Source organism: Calonectris borealis, chromosome 14 (assembly GCF_964195595.1).
Source record: "Calonectris borealis chromosome 14, bCalBor7.hap1.2, whole genome shotgun sequence".
NCBI classification, from domain to species: Eukaryota; Metazoa; Chordata; class Aves; order Procellariiformes; family Procellariidae; genus Calonectris; species Calonectris borealis.
In genome coordinates, this window is record NC_134325.1 from 20,024,161 (window position 1) to 20,037,053 (window position 12,893).

The 12,893-nt window shown below is 42.6% G+C and overlaps 1 protein-coding gene across 22 annotated transcripts in view; it reads left to right on the plus strand.

Moving 5' to 3' along the window:
• DAGLA (diacylglycerol lipase alpha) overlaps nt 1–12,893 on the plus strand; it is a 78,562-nt gene that overhangs the window by 15,181 nt on the left and 50,488 nt on the right. The window contains exons 1-2 of one of the 22 annotated variants that reach the window (XM_075163492.1): nt 4,562–4,647; nt 6,295–6,458. The exons of 19 other annotated variants lie outside the window; for them this stretch is intronic. The gene's annotated coding sequence lies outside the window, so the exon portion shown is untranslated. Of the gene's footprint in view, nt 1–3,185; nt 3,600–4,561; nt 4,648–6,294; nt 6,459–7,375; nt 7,796–12,893 lie in introns of those variants that run through there. 2 more of the 22 variants (XM_075163495.1, XM_075163509.1) reach the window with 2 other exon arrangements.

Below are 12,893 nucleotides of genomic sequence, written 5' to 3' on the forward strand. Positions count from 1 at the left end.
AATCTGCTTTGTATGTGAGTGCACGGCTGTCCGTTTGGATTTTGGGTGGGAATATAAATGTCACATTCCTTGTGCTACGTCTACCTCAGTTTGTTCTAAGACAGAAGAGGTTTTTATGTATCCCTTAAAGACTGTGAACATCTAACCAGAAACTGCAGACATAAACTTGCAAGACCTCTAGCTGGCCTTTAACAGATCCACCTGATGCGCAGGTTTTTATCAGTCCCACCTGTTTGCTTCCCTCTTGTAAAACAGTTTTCCCAGATTCCCTGTGGGATCTGAGTGCACCAGCTGTGAATTGCTATGTAATCCATGTGAAGTTCAGGTTGTGTCTCTATTTGTGACATGACCTTTAACCCTAGGGTGCTGAAGGTACAGATGTTTTATGGTGTTTTATAGTGCCAAGTGTAAAAACAGGCAGAGGGGTGTTTCCTATGCAACCTCATCTTAGAAGTGAATGAATTTTGAGTCAGCTCATCAAAACTAGGTCACTTTGGTTTCTGAGTTGCAATAAAATTGAACGGATTTGCAAACAAGATTTATATACTTCTTCCGAGCCTTTGTGACTTAAAAAACTCTCCTTAAAGCAACATAAATGCCAATCCTCTTGTTTTTGTGGGTCCCTTCCAGGCAGGACCAGCAAGCTGGAGACCTGCAGGAAACAAGAAAGTGCTAACACTTGAGAGTGTAAATCCCAGTGTGCTTGGTATGCTGCTGAGCGTTGGGCAGATAACAGCCTGTGAGGCTTCGAGTCATTTACAGCCCTGCCTACAATTCATTAAGCTTTCTTGCATTAAACCAGCAGTGATTCTGTTCTGTCTTCAGACAGGGGAAGGATGTTTGAGACTTTTTCCTTGGGTAGCAAAGTTTTGTATCTACCCTAGAACAAGCAGCTTTTACTTCGGGGAGTCTGCCTGCACCCTGCTTTTCCTCTGAGAAAACAGCATGCTCCCCTTTTAAGCTTGCCACCTCGGTAGCAGAAAATAATACTTGGTTAAAGCTAGCAGTCTCTCCGATTCTGACAATGATCCAGCAGATGAATAAGTACATCCTGAGCCGGATTCAGCACTGGAGTTTGAGGAAGTTACATTTAAAGAAACAGCAATTGAGATGCTTGGAAGAGTGAAACTATTTTCATCTGATTTTAGAGAGCTGCGGGGCTGGAGAGCTGGAGGAAAGGAGGTTATGAAAGTGCCCTTTGTACTATCAGGAGCGTGACAAATGGACTCTTTTGGGATCTGTGGATAGCTTTGGGATGTTTATTCTTGCTGGAATAGATTCTTTGAGTAAATCAGACTTTTAACTTGAAGCTAGTTTGCGCTGATATTTTCTTTATTCTGCACTGTACATACATGATACTGTTAATTTAAGCGTATGTCTGCCAGAACAAACATACATGGCACGTGTTTCATGGTGATGGGAATCGTTGCAATGCTTCTAGTTGGAACTACATTCCTTAGCTTTCAAGCTAATGCTTTGTTTTGGGTATTTCTAAAGAGAAATCAGAGGAGAAATCTTGAAAATTTGCCAGGTGCGGTATCTGTCCAGCTTTGAACTTTTAAGACAGAAGAAACTGAAATTATTTTTCTGATTTTGATAAGAAATGGAAAAGTTTGCCCACTGAAAAACTAAAATCAAATTGCTATGTATTTTAAGAGCACAAGTATAGCTGGGAGTTGATAGTCTACTCACAGGGCACAGAAATAGACTCTAAAGTCTGCTCTCTTTGTGCAGCCGTGTTGATCCTGCTTATTAGATCTCACTCTGCTTTCCAATAATACAATATATTGTTTGTCTCCTCAGCAGCAATTGCTCTACATATAATTCTGTAGTGCAAGATGCTAAGCACTCTTATTCTGCTTGCTTGTTTGGGTGCATGAGTTTAAGTCATGGTGCCTGGCATCTTGAGCCTAAGTTCATTATAAAGCTAAGCGTATATAAGAATCTACCCATAATGATCTTTTTAAAAAAAAAAAAGTGTCTAAATACTGTGGGCTATTTAATTAACTATTTGAAGCATCATTACAAGCTTTAAAGAATGATAATGATGCATGTGAAAATTGATGGGTTTATATTTTAGAAGCAACATATTGTAAAGCAGAATATCCTAATATAAAATGCATACAAAATTTGGGTTTAAATGCAAAGCATAATGCTGCTGTACCTTGATGATTTTGAATAACAGGTAGAATTCCTACTGAGCTTTAGAAAAAAATGTGCCCTCTATTTTTCAGTCATTTCTTCTTCTTTGTTTTATCCTTTTCTCTCCTCCTTCCAGTGAAAGGGGTGCGGGTCCCTTACCTCATACACTGGATTTGTTTGAAAAGATGTCAAACTAAAAGATTAAATAAAAAAGGTTGCTGATTATTTTTCTCTTCCTTGCAGCAAGAGTAGAAAATCTGCATGGCAAGCAGAGACTGCTTGACTAACAAGGAGTTTTGTCATGGGCTCTTAACCCCCAAGCTTCCAGTCTGTCTGCTTTCACACGAATGCTTCTTTAACTGGACTCGTGCTCCTGCAGACTCTTGCAGACCCCTGGAAGTCCACCTCCCTCCCCCTCCATTGGAGTTTCTGTCCCTCTTTGAGGAGGCCTGGCCTTCTGGTCTCCTTCAGGTTGACTACAAATGTCTATGTAATTGCGTGAGAATTTATGGCTTTTAGTCCTGTTCAAGCTATTAAATAAGTAGCCAGCCTGCTTTTGGTTCTTGCATGTTCCCTTTGTGGGAAATTAAAACTACAAGTGGATTCCTCAGTGATGTCTTTGACCTTAATAAGAATTTCTCCCTGAAAACAGGATACAAGATGCAATCTAGGGCTTTAAAAATCGTAATTTTCCTTGTGTTCTTCACTTGCCACTTCATCAAGCAAAGGTGCTGTTCAGCAAGCAATGATAAAAACCTCAGTGCAACTAACTTCTAATAAGCTAACAATATGATAAATTGTCTCGGAGTTGTTTAAACTGATCTCATTTCCATAACCTTATGCACAGACCTACATTGCTGCATCGGCAGTAATCTGGTGGTGAAAAGCCCTCTCCTAGCACGTACCTGCAGAGGACTGCTGGTAGGGTTATTGTGGGAATCCTAGCTAAGCCCGTTGGGGTGGAGTTTGTGCCTAGTATGTGTTACGTGTATTTTCTAAATGCCTGCTGTTTCATAAGAAGTTTTGTGAGCTCCTTCCTATAGATGCAGGATTGTGGTGCTGCACACACTTCCATTTTCGGAGTCTTCCTCAGAGCGAGAATGTCCTTGTGCCCTGAGGGGGTTCTAGCTGAGAAAGCTGTCAGGCACAGCCCTGAAGGGCGTCTGTGTCAGTCCCTCTTCCTCAGCACGCTGGTTTCTGTCGGGGCATTGGCATCTCGAGGGGTGAGTAAGCACTGATGATCCTTTTCAGGAGTTTGTTCTCCCACCGTTGCTGGTGGGATGGCTTATTTGATACACTGTGGTGCTGTGACATGCGAGGTGGGAAGATTTGCTTGGAGCATCTAAACAATGAGTGTCATATTATTGAAGAGCTTGTAACTCTTTGCTGAATGAGAGCAGAGACTTGCTGATACTGCAACTGATTGTATGAGATTCTCCGCTTCTTGTGAAGACCCGGTAAGGTAATTTTAAACGGTGTTTATGGTTACTAGGAGTAATTAGCTGATCGATAAATATGAGAAGGCTACCTTAAATGAATAGGTGCTCTAAGCATTTGCCATGTCTTTTTTCCTCTGTAACTTCTGTTTTTTCTTTGTGATCTGTTGGTCTAGAGGTATGATTATCAGCACAGACCTGAGAGACCCTGAGTTTAGATCCAGGCAGGCTTCTAGACTGAGTCCTTATTCTTTTATGTAGAACAACTGTGCAAATAAAATGGTGAATCCCTTAGGCCACCTTAAATAAAATTGAACTGGATAATAGGAAGAAACAGGGAAATTCAGGACCTTGCGATTATAGTTTCAGTGCAGTAAGTACAATAGAAATGGTGAGGCTGGTATGAAAAAAAAGCTCCAGTGCATTTCTACCCTGAAAGGTTTCCATTCAGATCTGTTATGCTGCTCCATGTCTGCTAAAAGTTGGAATTTACACAGCTCTGCATCTTTTAGAAAGAAGAATGAAATTTAATATTATGTCATGGCTTGTCTTTTCGGCACAGATCTGTGTAATGTGCTTGCTGATGTTTACAGCCTTGATGTATTTTTGGAATATAGATTCCAGCTCAAAAGCCTGAGCTTCTGGAGGCTTGTCTTTTCCCTACGTGATCTGCCAAATGGTCTTGCAAAATTGTGCAGTTTTCTCTCATGGGAAATTAACTATTTCACCTCCCATAAAATAAGAGCAAGTCAGGTGCTGCTTCTGAGTTTGCAGCATCTCAGCCAGCCTGTGACTGTCCTGAATAGAATGAATCCTACCTTCTTGTGTTATCTTGCATACTATATTTCTTGGTCATATCAGGACCCCTTAAGTGTACTTCACTGAAATTCAACCTAGTGCTGTCTAATAACTTCACTTTTTGCTTGGCTTGTCTTTGTCTGTGTCCAAAATGTATGTTCTTTTCTTTTTGAAACACAACTCAGGTTTTGGTGTTTTAAAATTCAGATGTGAGAAGTAGTACATGAAGAGAACTCAGTGCAACTCTCCATCGCTAAATGGTTCTGGAACAGTAAGTGGACCACTTTTTGCTTGTTTGTTGTTCAACTCAAAACAAGACCTCTTTTAAAAGTGCGCCAGCCAAGAACTTCAGCCTCAGACCCTCTGGAAATGGCAGAGTTTTTCTAGCCCAGTGGTCGTGTTCCAGGATATCCCTGCAAAGATGATGTGTCCTTCCATTTCAACAGTCCTGTGTGACTGCTTTACCTCTCAGCCAGATTTAACCTTTTAAACCACAGTACCCTTTTTGTGACTGTGTTCTGTCTGATTCAGTTGTTTGTTACCATCTCCATGGTATCCAAGCATCCGCTAGTGACAACCGCTTCTCTAAATGAGCGTATTCAGATATGAACCTCTGTATTTTTGCTTGGAGGGGAAACGTGCCTGTGATCCCCTGTCTGAGGAAGTAAAAAAAGTCCCTGTTTGCTCTGCTGAATGGTGGATAAGTTACATCCTTAAAAGAAATGAAGAAGCAGTAATTTGTGACTTCTCTCTTAAGTTCCTGTTGTAGTGAACGCTCTTTTTCTTCCCTGAATAAAATGGAGAATAATGACAGATTTCTTTGAGAGATTTTCTCTGTGTGCTGTGGGATTGCTCTTCCCCTCACCCTTGTCATTTTCACTTATTTACTCCAGAGAAAGAGGCTGCTCTTTCTTTTCAAGTCTTCCTTCTGAGGTTAATATGGGCTAAAGCTATTTGGCACATGAATAATGAAGTGCATAGGAAGCGAGAGATGCCTTTCCTGAGATGTTACGTGCATGTTCTAAAACCGGAAAGAGTAGTGCTTTCCTGGAACTTCAGTGACATGAATAGCGCAGGGCAAAATGCCTTTGCATGATTGTCGTGTTAAAACGTCATTCTGCAGGAAGCCATGGGCTTCTTTCTCCAGAAGCCCTTTCCCCTCTAAATTTCATGCCTATTCCTTGTTCAATACTTTGCTTTTGGAAAATGGTCTTTTAGCCTCAATGACTTTTTTTTTAAAAAACAAAAAAAGGAACACACTTTCTTCCAGATCTGGGAGCAAACCCTTTCGAATACCTCAGGGGCCATAATCGAATTTAACTCAATAGGAAACAGGGACATCCATAAATGCAGTGTTGTCTTCGGTGCTTGCAGATGTTACTGGCCTGGAAGAATCTCAGATAAAGATCTTTGCTGGTTGCATGTAACTAGTTAGTTTACCTTGCTTTATAGGACCCCAGCTTTCTGCTGGTGGGCAAGAGAATTTATTGATTCTTTGAGGCTTTGTCTTTCTCTTGGATGAGGGTGGAGGAATTAGTACAGGCGGTTTTGGAGGTGGGAACCACGTAGGATGCTGCAGAAAATGCTCGTTCTTCTGTGAACGGGTGGCTGAGTAAGTGTGGTGCATGCATCTGAAGTGCCTCATGGGAGCCTGCTGGTAATATTTACAGAGTTTGTGAATTTGGAGTGTGCGGTGTATGAGTTTGCATGCAAGCCCAGGAAGTGTCAAGTATGTTTAATTTGCCCCAGTGAAGGGGGTGTGTGTGTGTTCAGGGAGGGGTGGGCAGAGAGCCTGAAAATCCACTGTGAGGTGGGTAGCAGGTATTTGGGGAGAAAAGACATTGAATATGCATACTTAGGCAGTTTCTCTACAATCTAGTGTGCAAGTTTGCAGGACATGTTTTTTGTGTATGTGCAGGCCCATGTACTTCTGAGAGGTTAGACGCACATTGAGGAAATGAACAACTCTACCCATGCCCTTCATAGCGTAAGGAACCTATGTTTTGGTGTCCATGGTTCTGCTGGCTCCTCGTGTGTTCATTCCTTGGAACAGTTTGAAAGCCTCTGGTTAGGAGCTCTGAGGTATGTTGCATCTGACCTTTATTCTTTGGGACATGCAGCGCCTATTTGGTGATGAGTTAGCCTGACCAGGTCCCCAATGGGATGATATCACCACAGAAATAGTGATTTTTTCCTTCTACTGGCAGTGGTGAAGAGCAGAGGAATTCAGCCTGCTGCTGTGTACTGTTCTTTGTCCACCAGATTGTCACATCCTTGTTCTCCTGCGCTGTTGTGTGTGTCTGGGCCTGCTGATGGAGGAGCTGGGAGTGGCTGGGTGAGGTTAAATGGATGTTTCAAGACAGTAGGTGTTAGCAGAGAAATAAATTCCTCAAGGAAGTGTCCAGCATTGGGGACAAGAAAAGGAAATGAGCCTTTGCGGGACTTGAACTTTTTGGCACAATGTGAACTGAAAGTCTGATAAGGACTTGCTGCTGTTCTGCATTTGGAGGTCACACTGTAGAAGCTGGGGAGATGAAGTAGCAGATCTGCTCTGAGGCTGCCTTTAATGACTCTGAACTCTCAAAAATATTTTTTGAGTCAAGAGTGGAAGGAAATTCACTATGTTCATTCTCTGAAATGAGTATGCATGCTAATATGAAGTGTTAGATTTTTGAAGTTATGTGACAGCTACTGCTGGATGTATAGGGTGTTTTTGTTAGCTCCTCTGAGGTAAGCTGCCTGGGTAGGCTGAGGAAGAGGTCGGAGTTGCCCAAGGGAACACGGAAGTTTCTCCAACACTGAGTATCCTGCACTGTCCTTCTCTGAGCTACCTGAGCTAATTATTCTCTTAAAACATTGCAGTGTTGCGCAATGGACAAGTCACTGTCCTTTATGTCCCCAGCTGCTGTTGTATTTATCCAATGAAAAATGGTTTCCCAGCTGCTCTGCTCATCTTTCTTTTCTAGTTAACTCTTTTAATTTGTTATAAACACAAAAAGACTTACATGTGTTCATAAGGAATAAGACCTTGCGTATGGTCGCAGCACTAGACAAGGAGGCATGCTTTTTGGAAAATAACATAGTTAAACTGAAAGGAAGAAATCACATTGGTTCCTGTTGCTGTAGCTGCAGGTCTTTTGCATTTTGTGTCACTGCTCTGTATATTGTGCCTGTGAAATGAAATCCTTTTGAGTGCAAAAGCATGAAAGGGTGTGGTTAAAGCAACTGGGAACCTTTTCACTTTAAATTACCTGATTTATGACATGAAAATCTCAATGTTAACAGAGATTTGTTTTGCAAGCCGTTCGACTGTAAGGTACCTGGTGTTACGCCAAAACACTCCCTCTTGACCAGCATGTGAAAATACGCTCTTGAGCCTCTGTTCTAGACCACAAGGGCTAAACGCTCCCGAAGAAAGAGTAAGTTGAACTTTCAGTTCTTTCAGCAGGCACAGGCACCATCTCAGTAATATGCTTCATTTATGTTAATATTTGAGGAAGTCTTTTGGGTGGGGAATGTGACTGAACCCCCTTTTTTCTTCCTGTTCTCTTCTGGACTACTTTCATAATTCCAGTATGTCTGGGTTTGCAGCTTTTGTGTTGACAGCATGAACTGCAGATTGGTCTTCTGCCTTTGCATCTGGAGGCACAAGCCTCTCTCTGCAGAGAAGGTGCAGTGCCGGAGGGTGGAGTACTGGAACTCCTGGTTGTCCAAGCCTGGAGAAGCAGGAGATCCTGTTTCCAGAAAATGTGTCCATTTGTTTCCTTGTACTTTAGATGAATATGCTGGTGTTTGCTCGACTGCCTTGCACTTGACTGCTGCCTCTGTGCAGTTTTCCGGGAGTTTGCATTTCATAATGGAGTTTTTGTTTAAACTCTAGATTTTTGAAGAGAAAAAGTGACAGATGCCAATTAGGAGAGAGGAGAAGGAAGATATGATTATCCAAGACTTGGCGGCCCTCAGGACTGTGTGCCTGCTGCTCCCTTTTTGTAGGGAGCAGCAGTAGAAGAGACGCAAAAAGCGTTATCTTTATCTTTTCTTCAAATATGCATAGTGTTGCTGCTGCAGAGGAGCAAGGCTACCAAGACTTCATTAGATATTTCTGCTATTGGAAAAGGAGATGAGGTTGGAAGCAGTTGTGGCTCTTACGTTCCTATGGGAACAGATAGGAGATGCAAGGGCTTGAATTCTCAACTATAAGGGGAGTTGTCAAGAAAGGTGGGAAAAAGATTTAATTTCTGATTTGAGTGGGAAACTAATATTCATTCTCTCCCTGACTGGCTTCTACTGCAAGTTTTTGTCTGCTGAAGAGGAAACAGGATTTTGTGCAGTGTCTTCAAGGCTGCTTCACTGCTCCATGGCCAGAGTTAATTACAAGTTGGACAATGAGATGCATGAGTCCACCCTGCTGCTGTTTTACTGACTCAGCAGTTCAGTGCTCTTTTTGTATGGAGAGGGGCCGCAAAAAGACTGCACATGTCTGCTGGATGAGAATGCAAACACAGCTCTGTTCCACATAGCAGTGGTGCTTGCGGAGCAGGGTTAGTAACCTAGTCTCAATGAATGCTCCAGACTATTTTTGAATCCACTCTTACTACCGCATATTTAAAGTAGATAAGATGTTCAGGGCAGAGACATCTGGCTTTGTTTCCACTGCACTGAGCTGCAGCCTGTTGTTAAAGCAGTTCCTAGCAAATGCAGGACTTTGCCCAGTCCTGTCTAGCACGCCTCTCTTCCTGCGGAGATCAGCCAACATGCTGTACGTAGGTTCTCCCTGTTTGGAAAGGTTGGGTGGTGTAAGGGTCATGGTATATCAAGGAAAACAGCTGCATTATGTGACCTAAGAGGAATCGCAGTCCCAAAGTTAGGTTACTCTGAAAATTGAAAAGGAAATGGCAAAAAGAAAGGAGCTTGATTAATGAAGAGGTTTAGGTTTCTAACAATAAGTGTCTTGTTTCCAGCTAAATTCAGTGGAAAGCAGGCACCTGCCTAGGGGTGGTGCCTTGCTGGCTCTTGGATGGGTGTGCTTCCTGGTCACCAGCAACAGCTTGCTTTTTTTTAAAGAGAAGAAATCTGGTGGCTTTGGCAGTTTGTCACAGTAGCTAAAGGCTCAGGGAAAGAAGGGGTGTTGGTCTTAAAATGGACCTTGTCAGGTGAGTAAAACCCATCATTTAGCACTTACCTCTTAGAAAAAGTTCCCTCTAATGTTCTTATATATACGTAATTTTTTAGCGGCACATCCTGGTTCTTTGACTGTTACAAAGTCAACACAATATGGCCAGCGAGCAAAACTAGGACTGTGGCTCACATCTGATCGTATGAGCAGTAGTTATGGCGTTTGAGACTGCGCAGGGATGCTTTGTCAGCGCCACGGTGAGTACTGTTTGCTGGTGCAGTGATAAAAAGAGGTGTTGTGACCATGACTTAAGCAGTTGTGCTCAGTGGAGCTTTTCCCTTTGGGAGCTTCCAGGGCCACTTCTGCCACTGTAGCTGCACTGTGGCTGCATTGTAGTCAGTATGTCTGGGGACTCCTGCTTGTAGGTTACTGTCTTTTGTTTTATTATAAGGCGGATAGCTGTCAAGTCTTCCCTACCCCCAAAATTATGGGTTTTCAATTAATTGGTAGCTGGCCATTAAATACGATACTTGCTTGGTACTTAAACTTCACTGTGCTTAGTGCAAATAATATCGTTTCTTCATAGTACGTACATTTTCTGTGTTACCAGCATTGTAAAATGCAATTTGAATTAAGCTCACTTAGGTGCGCAGAAAAGTTTAAGTGCTTCGGCTAAAGAATAGCTCTGCCTTCCTTGTAGACTTTATACTGAAGGCGCTTACTGAAGACTTGGAACTATTTAGAGAACATGATTTCAGCTTCCTCGTGGAGGGGACAAAGCCCACCCTAGAAATGTGGGGGGTTTTGAGCTTCTGTTCTTGACTGCAAAAATCACAAAACTTTATCTCCGGTTTCCCTAAAATTGGTATGTCAAAGTTGTAGGCACTTGAATAAAAACCGAATATTAATGGTGTGCTTCTGGTGCATGGCTCTTGTGTTCTCCAGAGATGGATAGCGCAAAGGTCACTCTGCAGCCCTTGCTGGCAGCCTGGAGCAGGAACATGATGCCTGGCTGCTGTCAGCTGAGGGAGGGGTGTTAAAGTGGCAGGCTCTTGCTGTACTCATTCAGTGTCTTCTATTTGAGGTTTTACTTATGGATTCTTTGACTCCCATCCTGATAATGCTTTTGTTTTCCAAATCATTTTCCAGTTGACGGGGTCAGAAAGTAAGTTGTTACTGTACATTTTTGTAGGGGTTGCCAGTTCTGGTAACCAAATGGAGGCGAGGCTGCTTCAGTGCTGTGGCCGAGATCCAGCCAAAAGTGAGGCTGAGCATGGAAGTCCTAGTAGGCCCACACATACATACACAACACATACATGAGTGTACATACATATATACACTCTGCTGTGACAGCCCGGAGAGGAGCCAGGGCAGGGGCTCTGCTTCTCTCCTAGGTTAATGGGGTTCTTCTGCCTGCCATAGTGCCTCTCTGCACTCGTGGAGATGAGCCTTTGGTGGGGTGATGGCTCCTGTGAGGGCCTGGGAGGAGCCGGGTGAGGGTGTTATTTGGGTTCCCCCACTTGCCATTGTGCTTCTGTGCACCTGTGTGTGTAGATGAGTTTTTTTATCCCATAACCTAACACATTTCAGAGACTGGATTGTCTCTCTGCCCCTCGTCTGCTTCTTTCATGTACAGCCTGTCACTGGTGGAAACGCATGATTTTTCCATTTTGCTGTGTTTGTGAGAGAGGGAGAGGAGGAGGCAGAGAGGGAAGGAGGCATGTGTAGGCTGCTGGTGTTGCAATTTAAAACATACTTGTGGAAAGGGAGCGGGGTCATTCTTTTGTCCTTTGTATACTTTTTTCCTTTTCCAGATTAACTTCAGTCTGGCAGCTGGAACACCTTTAAAGTTTCTGTGGTGCTGGGAGAGATCATTGAACTGATGGCGAATTACTCATAGTGTCATTCTGCCAGTATTCTTATTTCCTTACTCCAGGGTGATCGTTTTGGCCTATTGGTATCATGTGTTCAATTAAAGTAGGATACTGTATGCTAGCGCGTGTTTTTCTGCTGTGACTGAGGAGTACAGTGCAGGAAGGAAGAAGCCATTCATTTTTTCCAGTTTAAAGAATGCTTGAACTCATCATGTGTTGGGCAAGTCATTGCTCAAAACTGGATGTTGTAGCATCTTTGCTTTCTGGCTCCTTCTGCTCTGCTGTTTTCCTCTTTGAATGAAAATAAAATAATAAATTATCTGTGCAGCTTTCTGCCACATGATATAGTGGATGCTGTGCATCCTAAAATATACAAAAAGATTAGATGTTCATTTGAATAATAGCGACACTAATATGTATAAATAAGAGTTCTTCATTATCTTGCTTCCAACAGTAACCTTAATCACTATCTGGTTCTGATATTGAATTCCCCACACAGTGAAAATACTGCAATACTTTCATCAGGCACCCTTTTGTAATGCACCTCTTGACATGTACCCCCAATGCTACAAGTTTCAAGGAGGGAATGCAGAAAACTGAACTGCCTGATGGGCAGCTGCATAGGGGAAAGGCTGGAGAGAGGCGAGTGCTTGACCAAGCACGGATTCTTGAGGTCACCAGAATTTGAATGTCAGATGTTAGAGGCATAGGTTTTTTTTCACTGGAGAAGGTGTTAGCTGTGGAGTGTGGACTGTCAGCAAGATTGCCATGAAGGTATGGCGCCTAAATGCAATTGTGATGTGGTCTGTTATTGAGTAATGAGGAGATCCCCTTCTCAAAGAGACTGAGATTACAGTCATATTTTGGAAAGGAACTGGAGCCATCTGACAAGACTCTCTGTAGCTTTTGTCCTTGCATACTGTTGTACACACAGATGATCTCAGACTGATTTGAAGATAACATAGGTTGCTAGTCCTGTGGACTATGGTTGGTGGTCTGTGAGGTCCATGCAGAGTTTAAGTCGAACAAAGCATTTCTGCAAGAATGCAGGCATAACTCCTATAATTCGTTCTCAAAAGGGCTGGGAACATTTTCCCACATTGCCCAGAAAAGAACTGTAGGAAATCTCAGCTTGAATGTTTGTGCCTGTGTTCAGAATTTAAGTGTCTAAGTGAAGAAATTGAGGGCGAAAAAAAGTAGCACAGGATTATGATGCAGAAGAGCGCAGACCTGGGCTAGGCTTATGCCTGATACTTAGGTGCTTGATTATGCGTTAATCAGCTGGGTTAATTGCAATATGATATTGCTTTGAGGCCTTTGAGCTCTAACCAAGGATGAGGATCTGAATCAAGTACTATAACTGAAAAAGATGAAATAAAGATTTTTTTTTTTCAGGCTTTGAAAGTTCACTGGCAACAACAATAAATGAATTAGTTACCAAACACCAGATCTTGTGCTTGTGATCTCTTGCAAGATTATTATAACATTCTCACCAAGGACTGTTTCAGGCATTTACTTCTGAAGCCC